Consider the following 21,267-nt stretch of genomic DNA (forward strand, 5'->3'; position numbering starts at 1 on the left):
CTTCTGTGCCTTCATTTATCTTGTCCTCTAACTTGCTGATTCAATTCTCAGCATCATCCATCCTGCTTTTAATTCCTTCCATTGTGGTGTTCATTTCTGGTATTGTATTTGTCATTTCTGACTGATTCTTTTTTATTATTTCAATGTCCTTTTTTATATTTGCTATCTCTTTATTTAGGTGTTCATAATGACCATCTATTGTTGTTCTAATATCTTTGAGCATCCTAGCAATTGTTATTTTAAACTCTGCATCTGGTAATTTGGTTATATCTGACTCATTCAGGTCCTTTTCTGGGGATTTCTCTTGATTCATTTGTGTTACATTTCTCTGCCTTCTCATACTATCTGTGTAAACAAAGGTTTTGGCCACTGGAGTCCACTTGGTGTGTGGCTTCTGTGTTCCCTAGGTGTGGTCTGTCTGCAGGCCCGTCACTCCCTCTGCTGCTGCTGCCTAGGGCATTCGGGTATGGGCCTTGCCGGTGCCTGTCCACTGGGGCTGTTGCTGTGGTTTCTGCCTCTCCTTCATGGGAGTGGCTGTAATCACGTGCTCATCCTTGGATGTACAACACTTGGCCTTGCCCTTCATCCCCACGGGTGATGTTATGCTTGGCCCTGAGGGCTGGGGTGAGCACCTTTACTCAGCTGTGGGTCTCCACCTGATTCCAGGCTTCCGCCTTGCCCTTGCAGGAGGAGCCCGCTCGTGGGACATCTGTAAGCCTTGGCTCAACAGGCCAGGTGGGACTGTGTGCCCATGCTCAGTAGCGGGACTCCACCTGTTCTGGGCTTTTGGCTCCACCCCTGCAGGAGGAGCCAGCTCCCAAGTCAGGCCACAAGCCTCGGTTCCGCGGGTGGGCAAGGCTGCGCTCCTGTGCCCTTGTTCAAGGGCGGGCCTCCACCCCTTCTGGGGCTCCTGCCCTTCTCCTGCAGGCTGCATTGCAGGCGGCCCGTAGCTGGCCTTGACCACTTTTACAGGTCCCCTCCTCCCCAGCCAGGCAAGACTGAGCTCACGCCTGGGCCTCAGTGGTGGCCAGCCGGCTTCCGCCCTTGCTGACAGAACCGCACTTCCGTGTCCCACTGCCGCCTGACCTCAGGCAAGCCCTCAGTCATGTGGGTGGGGGTGCTGCAGCTAAGACCCTAATACTCACTACTGTAGTCCCGGAAGCTCCATCCTTCTAAGCGACTCTGCTCTGAGTGCCGTGGGAGAGCCTGCCTGGCTGGTGTCCTGCCTCACCCCCCCCCCCACGCTGGCACTGCTGCCTCCAGGGGAAACACCCGCTACAGATTTGGGGAGTGACTCGTCCCAGAGGCCAGGGTGGCTGCCTCTCAAAATGCTTCTCCCTGTGCCTTCTAAATTACACTCTCTTCCTGCTACTCCAGTCTTCTCCTCTCTCCCAGTTTCCCAGAGCCCCGGGTGAGTGGTTGTGAGAGAGGTTTTCTGCATGGTCCCTTTAAGAAGAATCCTGGGTCTGAGAAATCAGTCTCTTTCTCACAAACAGTATCCTGACTTGTTTCCAGCTAAATACTGTCCATACGCCTCTTCTTGGCTCTGGGGCTGCAGGCTGGGGCTTTGTTCCTGGGACTCAGGACTCTCCCCTCTCTGCTAAACTCTCTTCCCACCATGCAAGTCTCTCCCAGCTGCCGTTTGCTCTTGGGAGCTGGGCAGCCCTCTCTGCGTTTCCGCTTTTCCTACCAGTCTTTGTGTGGCTTCTTTGGTGTTCCTTGATTGAAGAGGCCTCTTAGTTTAGTTCCAAGTTGGTTTTTCCAGATGATGGTTCTTAATATTAGTTTGTAATCCACTTTGGTTCTGGGAGGTGGAAGTTGGTACATTTGCCTACTCCATCGCCATCTTGTCTCTCCCAATAAACACACATTTGTTATGTACATCTAGGTAAATAGATGAAGATACCTGGACTCTTGTGGCAACGCGCTCAAGTCATTGCACCAAGAAGATCATCACACATTATAATAAACATAATAAACATTTTTTGGAAATGATGATTCAATCAAGTTTGTTTCCATATAAGTAAAACGATCTGAAGAAAACACACACACACACACACACACACATACACACACATTCTTTCGACTTACCAGCCCAAGGCATGGTCATAGTAACTGATTACTAGGGCACTCCTGCTGGCTCACTGTGATTCTTCCTCATCTAAGAAAAATAATAATATTCCTGAGTAGTTTTCTGTTTATAAAAGTAATAAGTGACTCTTTAAAAATAGGTTTTTCAAAGTAAATGCATAAAGAAGAAAATAAAAGCCTCAAAATATAATTCCTATTACTGTAAACAGTTTGGTTTATTTGCTTTCTTCTTTCTTTCTCTCTGTCCACTGCTCTGTCACCCTCCCCTCCCACAGGCACACCTGACTCAGTCCTCCATGTTAGCCCTGCACCTCCCCTCTCCTCAGCTGAAGTAACTGCACCATAATCACTGGGCACTCTGAGGGAATATGGGCATGACAAAATTGTAAAAAAGAAGGGGGATGAGAGAATTTTACCAAGAGCTGCAAGCCTAACTGTAAAATACAAATGTCTACAGAGTAATGATTCTTGAAACAGGTCAAAGGAAAACAAGGAAGGTTGCAGGGTAGATTTGGAGTTATCACAGCCAGGAGCAGCTCAAGATCAAGAGAACATAGCCTCAGCCAATCATGTGCACCAAGGAGCCTCATGGGTGTCAAGTCAGCGCCCAGGTGTTCTTACTGCTGTGCAGTGGAAGCCACCAATCAATAGTGGCTAGCCAATTGTCTTGCAAGTTATACCCTTCTGTGGACACCACATGACACAGTCCTCTCTTCAATGGCCCCAAATAATATCAGAGGAACAGATAAATCAACTCAATATATACCCTATACAGGGTTATATATACCTGTACATCTATAGCTACACCTATACATCTCTGTGTACCACCAACCCAAGGTTTTGCCAATGTAGCTGCCTGATCTGTGCCAAATCGAGGCACTGCCATTATCTCCACAGCTGGAAATCTGTGCCAAGGCTCTACCCATGAAAATCAATCTCTCTCACGGCCCTGAGTCCTGACAGCCCAACATCTATTCAAACTGCATTGGGTTAGAGAGCGGTTTTGTTCCATATAGCTTTTTCTCTTCAGCTCTACACGAGCTTTGTTATCTTATTGCACATTTTTAAGATATATATTTCAAAACTCCCAGTGAGGTAAAATATTTTTCATTTACTCATTTGCCATTTAATTTTTTCTTTTTTGCAGGCTGACTATGTAGCTCATTTTTCTGTTTGTTTTCTTTCATGTGCCCCTATTTTACAAACCCTTTTCTCAATGAGTATGGAAATCATATCTGTAGATGTCAGATGCCCTGAAGTCACTGAAGGTCTTACTAATTTCCATGGATTAAAAATAATAATAATAATATGCCTTATGTCTTCCCCTTGACTACCTATGGAATCCCCACTTTAGTAACTTCTTCACAAAAATTATGAAACCCTAATAAATCCTGGGGCTCTTTGTGGCTCAGTTTTAACAGTCATGACCAAGGAATCACAGTCCAACAAACACAAAGTGCTTTTTTTTAATTTCCATTTGCATGAAATATTTTTTTCTATCCATTTATCTTCAATCTATTGTGCATCTTTTTTTTTTTAAGGTGTGTCTCTTGTAGACAGCATATGTATGGGTCCTGCTTTCTTATCCATGCAGCTACCCTATGTCTTTTGATCGGATCATTTAATCCATTTACATTTAAGGTTATTATTGATATGTAATTGTTTTTGCCATTTTATTCTTTAAAACTGTATTCCTCTTTTGCTATATTCTTTTTCTCCTTTGATCTGTTTACAACAGTCCCCTTAGCATTTCTTGCAGCTTTGATTTGGTTGTAGTGAATTCCTTGAGTTTTTTTTTTGGTCTGGAAAACTTTTCATTTCTCCTTCAATTTTAAATGATAGCCTTGCTGGTAAAGTAGTCTTGGTTGTAGGCTGTTGTTCTGCATTACTTTGAATATTTCTTGCCATTCCCTTTTGGCCTCAAATGTTTCTGTTAAGAAGTCGGAAGTCATCCTTAAGGGGGCTCCTTTGTAGGTGATAGTTTTTTTCTCTAGCAGCTTTTAATATTTTCTCTTTATCACTTAGCTTTGGTGTTTTAATTATGATGTGTCTTGGTGTTAATTTCTTTGGGTTTCTCTTTAATGGAGTTCTCTGTGCTTCTTGAACATGTGAGATGTTTTCCTGCCTTAATTTAGGGAAATTTTCAGCTATGATATGCTTGAACAAAGTCTCTATCCCTTGTTCTTTCTCTTCTTCTTCAGGAACCCTTATGATGTGGATGTTATTTCTCTTCATGTTGTCACAGAGCTCTCTTAGAGTTTCCTCAGACTTTTTGAGTCTCTTTTCTTTTTTATGCTCTGCTTTCGTGCCTTTATTTATCATGTCCTTTAATTCGCTGATTCAATTCTCAGCATCATCCATCCTGCTTTTAATTCCTTCCATTGTGGTCTTCATTTCTGATATTGTATTTGTCATTTCTGACTGATTTTTTTTATTATTTCAATGTCTTTTTTTATATCTGCTCTCTGTTTATTTAGGTGTTTGTAATGACCATCTATTGTTGTTCTAATATCTTTGAGCATCCTAATAATCATCATTTTAAACTTTACATCGGTAATTTGGTTATATCTGTTTTATTTGGGTCCTTTTCTGGGGATTTCTCTTGACTCATTTTTGTTGCATTTCTCTGCCTTCTATTTTCTATTTGTAAAAAAGTTCTTGGCCACTGGAGTCTACCTAGTGTGGCCTCTGTTCCCTAAGTATGGCCTGTCTGCAGGCCCGTCACCCCCTTTGCTGTTGCTGTGTAGGGCCCCTGGGTATGGGCATTGCCGGTGCCTTCCCACTGGGGTTGTTGCTGTGGTTTCCGGCTCTCCTTCACAGGGTGGCTGTGATCACATGCTCGGTTGTACAAGCCTTAGTGGCCTTGGCCTTCGCCCTGTCCCTGTGGGTTGCATTATGCTCAGCCTTGAGGTCATTGGCAGCACCTTTGCTCAATTTCGGGTCTCCGCCTGTTTCCAGGCTTCTGCCTCGCCCTTGCAGAAGGAGCCTGCTCATGGGAGGGCTGCAAGCCTTGGCTCCACAGGCCAGGTGGGAGTGCGTGCCCATGCTCAGTAGTGGGACTCCACCTGTTTTGGGATTTTGGTTCCACCCCTGCTTGAGGAGCTGGCTCCTAAGTCAGGCCACAAGCCTTGGTTCCATGGGCGGGGCAAGGCTGTGCTCCTGTGCCCTTGCTCAAGGGCAGGTCTCCACCCCTTCCAGGGTTTCTGCCCTTCTCCCGCAGGCTGGATTACAGGCGGCCCGCAGCTGGGCTTGACCGCTTTTTCACACCCCCTCCTCCCCAGCCAGGCAAGACTGAGCTCACACCTGAGCCTCAGTGGTGGCCGGCTGGCTTCCGCCCTTGCCAACAAAACTGCGTTTCCGAGTCTCGCCACTGCCTGCTCTCCGGCGAGCCCTCAGCCGTGTGGGTGGGGGCGCTGCAGCTCAGACCCTAGCACTCACTACTGTAGTCCCGAAAGCTCCCTCTTTCTAAATGACTCTGCTCTGAGTGCTGCACGAGAGCTTGTTTGGCTGGTGTCCTGCTTCCCTTTGCTGGTATTGCTGTTTGCAGGGAAAATATTCACTTCAGATTTGGGGAGTGACTCGTCCCAGAGGCCAGGGTGGCTGTCTCCCAAAATGTTTCTTCCTGTGCCTCCTAGATTACACTCTCTTCCTGCTACTCTGGTACTCTCCTCTCCCTCCCCATCCCTCAGAGCCCCGGGTGAGTGGTTGTGAGAGAGGTGTTCTGAGCGTTCCCTTTAAGAAGAATCCTGCGTCTGAGAAATCAGTCTCTTTCTCACAAACAGTATCCTGACTTGTTTCCAGCTAAATAGTGTCCATACACCTCTTCTAGGCTCTGAGGCTGTAGGCTGGGGGCTTTGTTCCTGGGCCTCCTCAGGACCCTCCCCTCTCTGCTAAACTCCCTTCCCACCACACGAGTCTCTCCCAGCTGCTGTTCACTCCGGGGAGTTGGGCGGCCCTCTCTGCATTTCCGCTTTTCCTACCAGTTTCAGTGTGTCTTCTTCAGTGTTCCTTGGTTTTAGAGTCCTCTTAGTTTAGTCCAAAGTTGGTTTTCCAGATGATAGTTCTCACATTCTGTCTTTTCTATGATACAAATGCCTATCGATTCTGTGATAGTAAACCAGAATCTTAAAATAATTAACACTGTCCCTTCAAAACAAAAGTTGCACTTTAATAACAAGTGGGAGAGTTTCTGCTTTTCAAGGAAAGTTGGGCCATGGCGAGAGCACAGTGAAAGGAGACTTCTGGAAATGCTTCCTTAGCTGACTGACCTCCGGAAACATGTATCACTTATAACAATTCTCATATCTGCCCACTTTAAAGAGCTTAGAGGTAGACAGTTCTTATTCCTTTTAAAAATCATATCCAAAAAGACAGAAATGAGTTTTGAGTCTATTTGTTAAATACATTTTAAAGTATATAAAAATGCAACACCTCTAATTAGTTGGCAAATCTATATCTATATCTATATCTATATCTATATCTATATCTATATCTATATCTATATATCTATATCTATCTATCTATCTATCTATATATATATATAGCTCTCTCTATATATATAGATATAAGGTCTACTGGAAAGTTTATGTCCATTTCTATCACAACAAGTTTCGACATGTAAGCACATGTTTATTTGGCACATGTGTGCCTCTCTATTTTTATCTTAATGTATACATACTGACGTAGCAAATTAACTAAAACAAAATTGATTCACATTAGTCTTTTTTTTTTGCATTTTTCTGAAGCTGGAAACAGGGAGAGACAGTCAGACAGACTCCCGCATGCGCCCGACCGGGATCCACCCGGCACGCCCACCATGGGGCGATGCTCTGCCCACCAGGGGACGATGCTCTGCCCATCCTGGGCGTCGCCATGTTGCGACCAGAGCCACTCTAGCGCCTGAGGCAGAGGCCACAGAGCCATCCCCAGCGCCCGGGCCATCTTTGCTCCAATGGAGCCTTGGCTGCGGGAGGGGAAGAGAGAGACAGAGAGGAAAGCGCGGCGGAGGGGTGGAGAAGCAAATGGGCGCTTCTCCTGTGTGCCCTGGCCGGGAATCGAACCCGGGTCCTCCGCACACTAGGCCGACGCTCTACCGCTGAGCCAACTGGCCAGGGCAATTCACATTAGTCTTATGTGTTAAGCGATAGTGTATCCATGGCTACTGATAAAGTTCATTTATGCCACTGTATTGTATATGAATTTCAACAAGGAAGAAATGCTACAGAAGCACGTAGAAATTTATTGAAAGTGTTTGGTGAAGGTACAGTTTCTGATAGGACATGCAGAAGATGGTTCAAAAAATTCAAAACAGGTGATTTCGACCTTTCTGATAAGCCACGTTCTGGGCGACCATCTCTGATCGATGACGATGTTGTTAAGACCATGTTGGGGCAAGATCCTTTTCTGACAACATCAGCGATCGCAGAAAGGCTTAATTCAGCTCAGCAAACCATTTTTGACCATATTCGGAAGATAGGATTGGTGTGGAAATATATTATTTAATAAAGTTTATTGATGGTAAGAAAAGTTTGTATTTTGTTTTATTCCAAAAATGGACAGAACTTTCCGGTAGACCTTATATTTATAGTTATATAAATATATATTTCTTTATGATATTGAATGAATTGGTAGCAGTACAAAAAGGCTTATAAACTCAGGTCCATGATGCCCAACCCACAATTCTAAAATCCAAAAAGCTCTAAAAACCAAAAGCTTCATTTGAAACTCATTTAGCAGCAAAGCCTGCCCAGAATTAACTTGATGCCATTTGCAGTCTTTATTTTCCCATGCATTGTGCCTATTTACATCCTTTGCTGCAGAAATATGAGAGTGTTTAATTATGGGGTGCTGCCCCAGGCCTCCCTGGGGGTGCTTTATAATGTATATAAGCTATATGAATTTTCCAAAGTTCATATAATTCTGAATGTCCCAAATTCATCTGGCCCTAAAGATTTTGAACCAATACTGATTTCCAGCAGTTGATATGAGATGAGTAAAGAATTGCAAAATATTCTTGCTGATATGCAGATGGCTTTTTCATTGTACTTTAATGTTAAGGTTCTATAATTCTAAAATTTATTCCCTAAATTTTTATTGTTATAAGGATAGTAGAGTTACATCTTTAGACAGAAGTTACCATGGAAGTCAAACAGATTGTCCCACCAAAGAAATAATATAAATATGCATACATAAAACATATATAAGTAATATGTAGCATATACTATATTTTTCGCTCCATAAGATGCACCTGACTATAAGACACACCTAGGGTTTTAAGGAGGAAAATAGGAAAAAAATTCTGAACCAAATGGTGTGTTAAAATATTTAATAAAATACTGTATTTTTTGCTCCATAAGATGCACGGGCATTTTCCCCTCTACTTTTTGGGGGAAAAAAGTGTGTCCTATGGAGCAAAAAATATGGTATATGTTATATATATATATATATATATATATATAAATATATATAAAACATATTTATCATTTATAATCTACAGCATAAATATAAAACATTTATATATAAAAGTTTCTATTTTATAATATATAACATATAATTATGAAACATATTTGTATACACACACATACATATATATTTCTTTTTCCACTTTGTCCTTACAGAGGAGTTTTAACTTCTGGGAACACTCTGAGCTCAACTGAAGCTGAAAGCGGAGAGGTTTCTGAGAGATGCTTTTGCTATATGAGGGGAGGTGTGTCTTGACTGGCCTTACAGATAGCCTGAGGCATGAGTTTGAAAGTGCATGTTTAATGTGCCAGATTGCACAAGTGTGAAAACCTATACCAGCAACAATTTAGTAATAGTGTCCATCGGATTACTACTGAAAAATGAAAAATTATGCAGGGAGATGAAAATGTTTCAGACTCCTTAGCTGTTAGCAAATGTTTGCCAAGGAAACACTTCCATAACTCTCGGGAGGGCAAAGACTAGAAAGCGCACGGGCAGGGATTCAAGCGGCTCTCCCCCTAGGAAGTTTTGCCAGTCTTACTATCATTAAAGAATACTTTTATAACTAGTTCTTCCATTTCTAGTCTAAATTATAGACATTTGCTGGTGTAACAAACATAACTTTCTAAATCTAAACTGAAATAAGAAAGTGTAAATTGAAACAAATGTTTGTAGAAACATTTAACTTGAAAAATGCAAAGAATGATGATGTGTAATGGAGTTCGAAGCCAGACAATTGTGAGACTAAAGGTGTAATATACAACTGTAACCAGCACTATAGTTATGAACTAAAGTGCTGAATTGGTTGTATGTTCACTTTGCTGAAGGCTGAGTCACAACTTGATGGGAAGGAAATTTGTCTTTAATTTTGAAATAAGAATATTCATGGTATAGAAAGTGGTTTAAAGGTGGTAGAACAGAGTTCTAGAAGGCAAAACTGCAAGAGCTCAAACTTATATTTCATCATCAAAACATTTGCCTAAAGATTAAAAAATACAACAGTAATGCAAATGATTGGCCCCATTAAGTGATATCTTCACTAAGTCATCTCCCCATGAACTTGATATTGTCAGGGCATAACTAATGCACTCGCTGAATAAGGCTCATCCTGAATATTTAATCTCTTTCCTTGGTTTTCCTGAATATTGGTTTCTTTCTATTCATACCAAGATGCAGAATCCTACCACCTCCAACACCAGCATGGGAAGCCCACCCTCGCGTGGACTGTGGCTTTGTCTTCATGCTTCTAACCTCACCAAATGCAGTTTATTCTCCATATAGCAGTCAGCGTGGTCTTTCTAAATCAAAAGTCAGATTATGTCAGTCTTTAGCCCAGAGCTTTCATATCAATTGTTAAATTCAAACTTCTTCTTAGGAACTTGCTCCCTGCCACCCCCTTCTGACCCGTTTTCTATCACTTGGCTCCTTGCTCACCGCATTCTATTCACCTTTGCCTCCTAGTTTCTCGTGAAAACACCAAATGCATTTCTACCTCATGGCCTTTGTACCCTAGTCCCTCTGTCTGGATGTTCTTTCCCAGACATTTACTTGCAAGGCTAGTTTCTTTTCCTCTGCTCCAATGTCAACTTTTCAGAGAGGCCATCTGGGTTGATCTCCTTCACCCCATCCCAGAAGTCCTGGTCTTCTTCTTTACTCTGGTTTATATTTCCTTATATTACTCACCACTTCTGGACATATTCCAGGTCTGTCCTCCTACAGAAAAGCATGACTCACCATTTTGTTCATGTAGTATCTTTAGCTACTAAAAGAGTACCTGCAATAGAGTAGACTTTCATGATGTATAAATGAGTGAATACTTATACTTGCTATCCCCTACCTTCATGCATGTAATTTTCCTTAAATTCTCCTTAATTCCAAACACATAAAGTAATCCACAAACTTCCATTCTCTGAAGCATTTTCTCAGTCTGTTGGATATTGCCTCTAGGCAGATCCTCTGTTTGGCTCCAATACATTTTTATCAACATTCTCTACAGATTTGAGTGTTCTTACATTGACAAAATCTCTGAAGATATGTAAGATTTGGAAAAATGACAACTCCCAGCAATCAACAAATCTCTCAGGAAAATAGAAATAATTACATACTATATCTGAAACGTATTGATGGCAGCCCATAGCTTAAGTTTATCTCTAAGCAACCTATGACCTTTTTAAATTTTATTCCTCTAGCTCAAGAAAGCAGAAATTCAATTATTGTGAGGGCACTTAATTATACTTCTGATTATAGTTAACAGAAAGACCAATTGTTGTAGGTTAGTGCCAAACATTTTAATGATGACATTTAGGAGTTTGGGATTCTATTTTATAGCCAGCTGCTTCTCAATCAAAAGCACTACCATTTCTGAAGGCAAGCCTGTAAGAGTGCAGTTACTTGTGTGTATGGTACCAAATCATCTGTGATTAATAAAAATTGAGAAAGAAGGGGAGGAAAGGGTATTCAGCCTCTCAGGAACATGCTTGTCTTTACTTGCCAAACTTCTCTTAAGCAATACTCTCTATGCTCAGGGGGCCATGTGCTTAATTGTAAAAATCTGTCAGTATCACAGGATTCAAAAGACATCAATCACGTCTGTCAACAAGGAAGGAGTGATGGCCGTGTGACTTTTCTATCATTAGGAAAAGATGTGCTCAAGAGAGAAAAATATAGTCCAAGGAGGGCTGAGCAACTACAGGTTACAGGAAAACAGAGTTCCAGACTATAAGGTCACCCCTCCACCCCCATTTTGGACTGAGATAGTATATTTTTCATTTCATGCAGTTCCATGTGTGCAGTAAGACATTATGTAACTCCGTCAGTCTTGGCTGTGCAATATGCACTAAGTGCTATAAAGTGGCCATCATTATTAACAGTTTGTTGTATGTGGAAGAGATGGCCTCCTTCGGTTTTGGCAAAATGCAACATTGTGTAATGAGACTAGAGCTGGCCTCTATTCAAAACTATACTCCAAAAGGGCTGCTAGTCAAGCCACATGACAATTGGTTCTTTTTTTTTTTTTCACAGAGACAGAGAGAGTCAGAGAGAAGGATAGATAGGGACAGACAGACAGGAATGGAGAGAGATGAGAAGCATCAATCATCAGTTTTTCATTGTGGCGCTTTGTTTGATTTCTTTCTAATATGTGCCTTGACCGTGGGGCTACAGCAGACCGAGTAACCCCTTGCTCGAGCCAGTGACCTTGGGTCCAAGCTAGTGAGCTTTTTACTCAAACCAGGTGAGTCCGCACTCAAGCTGGCGACCTCAGGGTCTCAAACCTGGGCCTCTGCATCCCAGTCCGACGCTCTATCCACTGCGCCACCGCCTGGTCAGGCTCTGGTTCTTTTTTTTTTTTTTTAAGACTTTATTCTAACTGGACTAAAAACATCAAAATTGCTGTATTTGGACAGTTCCATGGGTGCCATGGGAATTTTCCATGTTTTACTCCTGATTTATTATTTCATGCTGAGATTTCTGAATTATCCCTAGCTTGAGCTTTAAAAGACAACAAGACACAACTTCCAGTCTCCTGTGTTCTAAACTGGGCACTTCACTTAGGCTGGACACTTTTCCTTATCTGTCAATTAGCCATACACCTACTCCTGGAAGTTGGAAGAAGGCTTACAGGTGACCTCAGCAAAACTCCTACTTTCAAATCATGTCACCTCAGGCAAGTCATTGCACCTTTGTGATCAGCTGTTTCCCTGCTGGTAAAATGAGCCAATCACAGCTATCAGCTGCAATAGATGATAATTTGGTAACACAGGCAAAGCTGCTAGAACAGTGCCTGGGCACTTGAGTACCTGATCTTAATGCTACTAATGCAGGTGACCACTCCCTAGGTTGATGGGGTTGACTTAATGAAACACTGGGAGAAGAAAAAGACTACGACACCGACACCGGGACCAGGGCCCAGGCCTAGCAGCTGGAGCCTTTAAGCTCCACAGGGGCGGCAGCCGGCACCATGAGGCTCCGGGACTGAAAACCGCTCCGCCCCACCCCTGCCCGGAGAGTCTGGGCAGCGAGTTCCGGGCGGCGGCGCAGCGCGGTCCCCGTTCGGGCCCTCCCTTCCCCCTCTCCTCCTCTCCTCCTCCCCTCCTCCCGCGCCTCCAGCTGTGCCAGCTGCGCCTGGGCCCCGAGAACCCGCCGCCGACTGGTCCTTCAGGTAGGAGCTGGGAAGGGCTCCCGCGAGAGCCTGCTTTCCGCGGTCCTCGCTCTCCGTCCCTCCTCCTCCAACCCCGGGCTGCGGGCCGCTCCCCGCCCAACTCGGACGGGACCTTGTCAGAGCGGCGGCTGGCGCCAGCGCCCCGCGGCCTCGCGGGACCGCCTCCCCGAAGACTCTCGGGGTCCTCGGCGCACGCCCTCTGGTCTTGACCCTGCAGAATGGACGCCGACGGTTCGGGGGCGCACTTTCGCGGGGGCGCGGAGCCACGCGGGCCGCGGGCCGAGGCTGGGCGGTGCCTGGCTGGGCGCCGCTGCCCCGTCGCGGGGCAGCCCGTCGGCTACCCCCGTGTCCTCTCGCGCGCTGCGGGGTGACAGGGGTGGCGGCGCAGTGAGCAGTGCTGCGTCCCGCGGCTCGGAGCCCAGTGGGCCAGATGCGCGGTCCCGGGCGTATGGACACACAGCTGCTCGCTGTGGCCCTAGGAGGTGATGACTCCGAGGTGGGGCAAGAGACACGGGAGCCTGGAGCGGGGCGTGTGTTAAGGAGGTTGTTTCTTGCCCCAACTTAAAGTTATTTGGGACCTGGATCTCAGCTCCAGGAGTGCAGTGCTCTGAGTTTGGACAGGATTTTGTGACACCCTTCAGAACTGGCCTCATAGACTTAGTCCAGAGCTCCCGCCACGCCTATATTTGCTCCTCCTTATCTCAGATTATTTCCTTCTTTACTTCCTCTCTGAAGTTCTACATGCAAGTAGATTCTTAAGGACCACCAGGGTTTCTGTGTTTGATCGTCCCTGTGTCTTTACCCACAATGGCGAGTTCCGTTAACCTCATTTGCCAGGCCAGTTTTCAGTGGGCCTTCGGAGCGCTGAGGGCCGGTGGGAGACTAGCCATCGAAGACCTCTGTGCTGTGTTAGGATGGGCTAATGAATGGTGGTTCCATGAAAGCCTGAAGAGTCAACAGCGTGCAGTTAACAGACACCGAATTTAAACACTGCCTATTAGAATAAGGATCTCTTTAAGTAGTAAATGTTCTCTCTCTCTCTCTCTCTCTCTCTCTCACACTCACACACACACGTGAGTTTGTACACAGGCTTTCAGTGTTGTTTGGAGCCTTTTAATTAATTGTTTGAGCTCCCAATGTGTCTTCTCAGGATTCAATATAATTCACAACCCAACTAAAAGTTAAGGCTGAGGAAGATGTATGTGTCTTTTACCCCTGATGTCAGAATAGTTAAGAACTATGGTGCTCATTTAGGTTTATTGGGGACATGCTCATTGAAAGTTGAGTACTGTGTGTTTAAAAATTTTTTGTTATAAAAATTCATTTGTCTTGAGCTCTTGCAGGGCTTTTAAAGAGATCATTTTATTGCGGTAAAATACACAAAACATAATATTTGCTGTCTGAACTACTTTTAAGCATATAGTTCAATGGCATTAAGTACTTTCACATGGTTGTTCAGCCATCACCACCATTCTTCCCATCTTTCTTGTCGGGTTTTAATAACATTTTAATGATAATGATGGTGTTGCAGGCTTTAGTTTTCTCACTAAGCAAGGCTTGAGTTCCTTCCCATAGCTTTAGAGAAATGCACTTTTAATGAGGAAGGTGAAAAACCATAACCAGTCTGTGTTTAGTGAATCTTATCTCCATTTGGAAAGTTCTGATACCCTGCTGTTTTAGGATATGCTTGTGAGCTATTGAATATTTAAATTTGTACGTAAAGGTATTGTGAGATTTAGTTTTTAAGAGGGAGAAACAGGTAAGGGACTTGTTGATAGTTTCCTCCCCTTAATAGCTAACAGAAAAACTTTGTGTCCTTGAGCAGTACAGTAGCATTTATTGAAATTATGACTGAGCTTAGATTGTGGCACCTATTTAATAAGCAAAAGCAGTTTGATCCTACTAGCTTGTAGCAATTTCCTCTCCATTCTAGGTGTTCACTAGATTCATGGAGGGGACCCAGCACATAAGCTATGGCCCTTTAAACTCCCAGTTGGTCTTGGTCATTGTCTTCACTAAAGAAGTGTAGCTGTGACCAGTAGTGGCTCAATGGATAGAGGGTCAACCTGGAATGCTGAGATTACCAGTTCAAAACCCTGGGCTTGCCTGGTCAAGGCACATATGGGAGATGATGTTTCCTGCTCCTCCCCCCTTGTGTCTCCCTTCTTTCTGACTCTCTCTCTCCTCTCTCAAATGAATAAACAAAAATCTTAAAAAAAATTAAAAAAAAGGAAGTGTAGCTGTGCTAGGCCTGGTTTTATGTTTATAATCTTTTAAGTCTTAGCACCAAAAATAAAATGTGTTCTCCTGCTGGGTATGGTTAATTGTTGTTGCAGGGTTAAAATGAGAAACTCATAACCTAAATTTCCCATAAGCTTGTGGTATTGTGATTAGAAAAGGAATCATACAAATTGTTATGCTGCAGTGGGAACGCATTCCCATGTGTGAGTTTCCCTAAATTTGCAGTGCAGTGTTGAGTCTGGGTCCCAGATGTTTCAGTGCTGAGTCTTTAAACAGACAATGCACGTATAAGTGTTTCACAGTCACCATTCTTTCTTTTTTCCTTTTGTTGTGAATGTTTTCTAATTTTTGAACTTATGGAGCAAACATTTCAGTGAAAGAATAAAATGATTTATTTAATCAACACATATGCCAGGTGCTACATTAAGCATTTTACAACATGAACATATTTAACATAGGGTTGTTTTGAGAATTAAATGTGCTCATCCCCATTTCACAGATGAAGTAATTCAAGACACAGTAAGATTGTACAAGAAAAGACTGGCACAAGGCAAAGCTGGGGTTTCATTCCAGGCAGCCTGAACCCACAATTTTGAACTTCTAGCTCACCAGAAAAATTAAACCTGAGATTCCACCCTCCTAACAAATGAACTTTTTTTTTTTTTCAGGTTGTTCTATTCCTATCCTGTCCTTGTCCTTAGGGATAAAAAAATGGACATAATTGCAGTTGGAATGTAACACAGACAATGAGTTCAGCTCCCTTGTTTTTTCAGAAGAGGAAATTAGGTGGAGTATGGTTATGTCCCGGTTGAGAGCGCTGGGGCAGGGTGCTGGCCACCCTCTCCTGGGCCAAGCCTTAACTCTTGATTGTGAGTAGGTTGGGGTAGGGATCCTGGGGGGTCTGGAGATCCGAGGTGTGTATTTAGGAGTGGATGGTTCTTGCCAATTGTTATACCATCCTGGAGCTAACCTGCTTAATAAGGGTCCGGGTTACGTCAGGGGCAGAGAGAGTAGAAGCTGGTGGCAGATTGTGGACCATGGGCAGTCTTGCTGCTCAAGCCTCCACAATCCCAGATTCCTTCCCCCATAGCTGGTGAGGACTGGGACCCTGGGCTCCCCGCTGGATGAGGGGAATATTTTATTCTGACTTCAATCATTTTTTTTAGCTTTTTGGATCTAGAGTTGGGAACTTTTTAAAAAGCCTCTGACGCACATAAGAAAATCAGCCAAGAGCAACATGGAAATAAAAATAATTTCATTTAGTTGATTCTTTTGTTGAGAGAAAGACTTCTAAAGGCATAAACTGACAAACTTTATATTAAGAACAGAAAAATCAAAGTTCAGGATTCAACAGTGATTTTTTTTTTCAAAGTAAGCTTTTACAGACAGTATATTTGGGTGAAGGAGAAAAATGAATAAACATAGGGGGAAAGCAGTGGAAAGGGAGGGAGAAACAATTGCACAGAGAGCAGGAAGTTGAAGAGGGGGGCACAGAAGGAAAAGTTGGTGCTAAAACCTTGTCAGGTCTTGATACAAAATTTGATGTTCTACTCTTTTTTTTTTTTTACAGGGACATAGAGAGAGAGAGAGTCAGAGAGAGGGATAGATAGGGACAGACAGGAACGGAGAGAGATGAGAAGCATCAATCATCAGTTTCTTGATTGATTGCTTTCTCATGTGCCTTGATCGCGGGCCTTCAGCAGACCGAGTAACCCCTTGCTGGAGCCAGCGACCTTGGGTCTAAGCTGGCGAGCTCTTTGCTCAAGCCAGATGAGCCCGCGCGGGACCTCGGAGTCTCTAACCTGGGTACTTCCGCATCCCAGTCCGACGCTCTATCCACTGCGCCACCGCCTGGTCAGGCAACCTGGGAACTCTTAACCCCTGCTTGGGATCTACATAACAATCTAGTCTATTTTTGTTTACATCACATTTATATTAATGGATTTCATATATAATATCCTCATTAAAATTGTGTTTGCAATTCTTTTGTTTATCATCCATCTTCCCTGTAAGAGGACAAGGCCCTTGAGGTCACAGACTGTGTTTTTGTAATTTTTGTGACTGCCCTGTCCATTGTAATGTACAACAGATGTAAACTGAATGAAAGAGTGCATTGATGCATGAGGGAAGATGGTGCAATTCATTTCATTCCAAATATAACATTTCCAGAAGAGAATGTTTTTATGGCCAGTGTTTTACTTATTTATTCTACTGTGCTGTTAATTCTTACAAATAGATATGTAGATGCGGACTGGCCACTCTGGCATTAATTAGCAGCTATACTCATTTCATTGTCCTTTCTCTGCAGCGTTCTGGACCTTAGTCCTGGTAAAGAAGTCCTTTGGAGTGCAGTGACTGGGAGGTAGCAGTGGACTAGGCTGGCAGTTACAGGGCTTGGAGAGAGGGGCGCTGTGGATATACAGAACCCAAAGTGGGAAATCTGATAAAAGGGCCTAAGAGTAGAATTAAAAAAAAAAATTAGAGATGAAGTTTAGATATTGTTTTTTAAATCTCACCATTATCCCTACTTTGGAATAAAAGCATATAAGCTAAGGTAAGAGAATAGGATTTGGGATAAAATGTCTTTTTGGTGCTAATATGATTGTGATGTCAGAAAGATTTAAAAACAAGAAAAGGAGAGGGGGAAATGCAGCCAGAATCCGATTACCCTAAAGGGAAAACCCACCCGGTAGGATAATGTGGATGGTAAATATTGCAAAGCTAGGAACACGGAGCAAGACTCTAGCCCTAACTCTCACCTCCCCCAGCCCCAACCCAAAGCTGCCACTGTCTTGGCTGGAAATGCAGGGTCATGGGGCAGTGGTTAACCCAAGCAGGTCTGAGGCTTGTTAGATACCATTGGGCCTCACAGGTCCTCACTGGGAGAATAATGATTATGGGTCTCAGCCTAGGGGCCAGAGAGTTTGGATCCACATACTGAGCGCTCTAGCACCATGTAGTATGCGATAAGTAGCTTAAAAATCCCCTATGCCTTGATTTCCCCATCTGTAAAATGGGGATAAAAATAGTACCTCTCTCAGAGGATTATTGTGAGGATTGCAGGAAATGCCTGTAAAATGTTCAGCATAGAGCCTGGAACATAAGAGTGACAGTAAATGTTAGGTGCCCCACTTTTACACATCACCATCCCCTCTCCACCTCAAACCCAGCAGGAGCAACATCTGTAAATGATATTAGTGCTAGAGTAGAGTGGTCCTGTGGGAATACAGAGGAAGGACATATGCATTTGCCCAGGAGGAATTCTTGGGTGACAATGGGATTCCAGGAAACCCCAGTGATAGAAGCAATAGAAAGATTTCTGGCAACAAAGCTGGTTACAATTTGAGAGAATGAACTAACTAGTACGCCGTTGACAATTATGGTACTTATATATACTTGCAGGGTATGTGTTTTGATGTTAGCTAGAAAATTTTTTTTGTTTTTTTTTTCTTTTTTTCCTGTTTTTCTTTTTTGTTGTTTTTTTAAATTTGATTTTTTTAAATGTATAACCATAGCATAGCATTTAATAAAGGAAATATGATTTATTTAATAGGAGAAGCATAACATTCAATAGAAGAAGCATGAGCCATTGTTCTTTATTGATGGTGTATGTATAAGGGTATATAATAAAACTATGTTTAGAATTAGGAAGAATAGAGTATACTCTTAAGGTAAGAGCGAACTAGCTCATGCAATGTTGGAAAAACATCACATGAAGTGGGAAAGGGCATAGCTGGCACCATCAGTTTGACAGGGGTGTGGTAATTCATATCTGCAGGAATTGTGGATGTTTGTCAATAATCAGTAACATAGAACAGCAGTTTTCACGCTTAAAAAAATTGTGGTTACTGCTCTCCACCTCTGTCTCTCCAAAACCACTTTTCTGATTGAGCTCTTCTATGATATCTCAGTATGTAATACACCCAAAAGCATAGCCGTCCTTCTTGACAATTCCTAGATTTGGATAGTGGACCAGCTGCCTCCTTACATCTCTCCACTCCGCCCACCTCCTGACACCAGCTGCCCCTCAGCTGCTGGAACCGTGGGCTCCTTGGAACAGATGTGAAGGCATCGCCATACCTTCATTGTAGGGAAGAGAAAACTAAGATCTGAAAAGGGAAGGGCAAGAAGAGGCAGTGGACTCTTAAAATTTTTGCCCTTGGTGTGGTAGAACTGGCTCATTCTGAGAGCTGATTTTTAAATTTTTATGAATTTCATGAACCAATTGTCAAACATGCCATTATTAAATTTTAAATGATCTAAGTTTAGATTTTGAATTTAAATTATATTAAAAACAAAGGTAATAAATACCATGTCATCACTTACTAATTATTTTTACTAAATTTTCTGGTATCGGTGCTCTTGACATTATTTACATCTGTTTTTTTCTATATGATAAAAATACTACAACTACTGCACATCTTTTCTCAAACTGCATGGTAAGTGACATCATACTGGTAGCTTGAAAGCAGCTATGGTGGGAATATTTATACCATGGGAACTTGCAAACCCTACAGTTAGGGTTTCTCCTGTTCCTAGCTAGTTAAGCATTTGTCAGCACACCACTGGTTTTCTCCCTATATGACATCAGAGCTTCTTTGCTCCCTCCTTTTTCATTGTGACTAATGAGATTTGCCTAATTCTTGTCTTTCAGCTGTCACAGTGGTTCTAAATTTGGGGATGTGAATTGGGGGAAAGGAATATACTTAGTTGTGCATTATTTTTATCTGTCTTTTCCTATTAGCTGGTACAGATTGGTTTCAAACATTTTAGATCTCAACTGCACTCAATTTAATCCCTGATCCTATTTTTTTTCCCTGATCCTATTTTTTTTTGTAGAAATAGGATTCTTCTTTACTCTACCCCCCTGTTCCCAAAGAACTTGCCCTCTCCCCACCTCCAACCACAGTAATTCTAAGGTCTGGATAAGGAAAATCACCTGGGAACTTATTTTTCATATTCCTAGATCTGTCACATACCTGCTATCAACTGATGGTCATTGATGCCAATTCAGTGCTAACAGGAATTTTCAATTTGGGGTGTGGTGAAGAGGGAAACTTTATTCAGTGCAAACAGCTCAGTTGTGATACAGCATGAGAATAGCAGGCTGTGGAACAACTCAATAGTGTTACAGTTCAGTTGTGAAAAAGCACAGCTAATGAAGTGACCCTGGGGCAAGGCCCCTTCCCTGACTAGATAGCTCTACTCTGCTTGCTCAGGTCAGCTCTGATCTGCTTTGCCCTGTTCTGCTCTACCCTGCTCTGACTGCTCTGGACTAGCAAGACACCTTCAGTGTTTCAGCTCCAACCCAGGAAATACAGTCTTCAGTCTTTGGTAGATAATGGAAACTGCATTCCCTGATCCAGAGGGTAGAAGATTTATATAGTGAGCAGGCCCTGGCCCTGGTCCCTGATTGGTCTGTCCTCATGCAAATGAAGACTCCAAATCCTTGCAGTTTGATTGGTCTACAAGACACTATCCTGATTGGTTAGAATGGAGCTGCTTTGATTGGTCAGTGAAGATACTGATGAGACTAAAGCTGCACAGCTCAGTTTAGGCAGAAAAAGCTTCAGTTCTATTGGATAAAATACGATTTCAGAAACTCCTTTATAAGGTCTTGCGTAGGTGGCAGGAACACAGTGCAGGCACAGTTCAGTGCAGGCTTTCTCCCTGAAGTGCAGTTTGCATAAGAGGCCCCTTCGTAAAAATCACTCCTGGGCTCTGTTTGCTAAATTTGAGCCCAGTTAGCCACCAGGAACCCTTCTCAGTGGGAATCTTTTTCCTCAGGGTCCATACTACTAAATCAGAATTCTCAGCGTGGGGAGGACTCAATGTAGTAGTTTGTAAGTTCCCCTGGGATTTTGAATATCATGCCATGCACCTGTTTGTGCAGGCTCCTGGGGGCCTTGCTGCCCAGCTGTGGTGCTACACGTGCTCTGTTTACTGTCAGGACAGTTTGGCTGTTGGACCTTTGCCGCAGTGCACAGGAGCCTTTATTTTTATATTTAGATTTAAATTTTCATACTGAGAAACCTAGCATTTAGAACCCAGCTCTTTGCCTCATGAGCTTGTTTCTCGTACCAGGGCCCCATTCCCTGAGCTCCGTTCTTTGGAGCCTGGGTTCCTACCTAAGGAGACAACCCTTTTAGAGCCTGGAGACCAGCAGGAGATTTGGGCGTGCTGGCTCTATTTCTACGTTAGCCTCAATTTTCACCTTAACTATAGTTGCCCATCCCTGGGGATTGCCAGGAGGGTTCTGTTTCTGGAAAACACCAAGCTTCATTCCATCTTAGGGCCTTTGTACTGTGCTCTTC

General features: G+C 43.2%; 1 protein-coding gene across 2 annotated transcripts in view; it reads left to right on the forward strand.

Annotated features, from left to right (window-relative positions):
• Positions 1 to 12,571: 12,571 nt before the first annotated feature.
• Positions 12,572 to 21,267, forward strand: part of PLD1 (phospholipase D1) — a 315,252-nt gene continuing 306,556 nt past the window's right edge. Inside the window, exon 1 of one of the 2 annotated variants that reach the window (XM_066241913.1) lies at positions 12,572 to 12,712. The gene's annotated coding sequence lies outside the window, so the exon portion shown is untranslated. The remainder of the gene's footprint in view (positions 12,713 to 21,267) is intronic. The other variant, XM_066241915.1, reaches the window with a different exon arrangement.

This window comes from Saccopteryx bilineata, chromosome 8 (assembly GCF_036850765.1).
Source record: "Saccopteryx bilineata isolate mSacBil1 chromosome 8, mSacBil1_pri_phased_curated, whole genome shotgun sequence".
NCBI lineage: Eukaryota > Metazoa > Chordata > Mammalia > Chiroptera > Emballonuridae > Saccopteryx > Saccopteryx bilineata.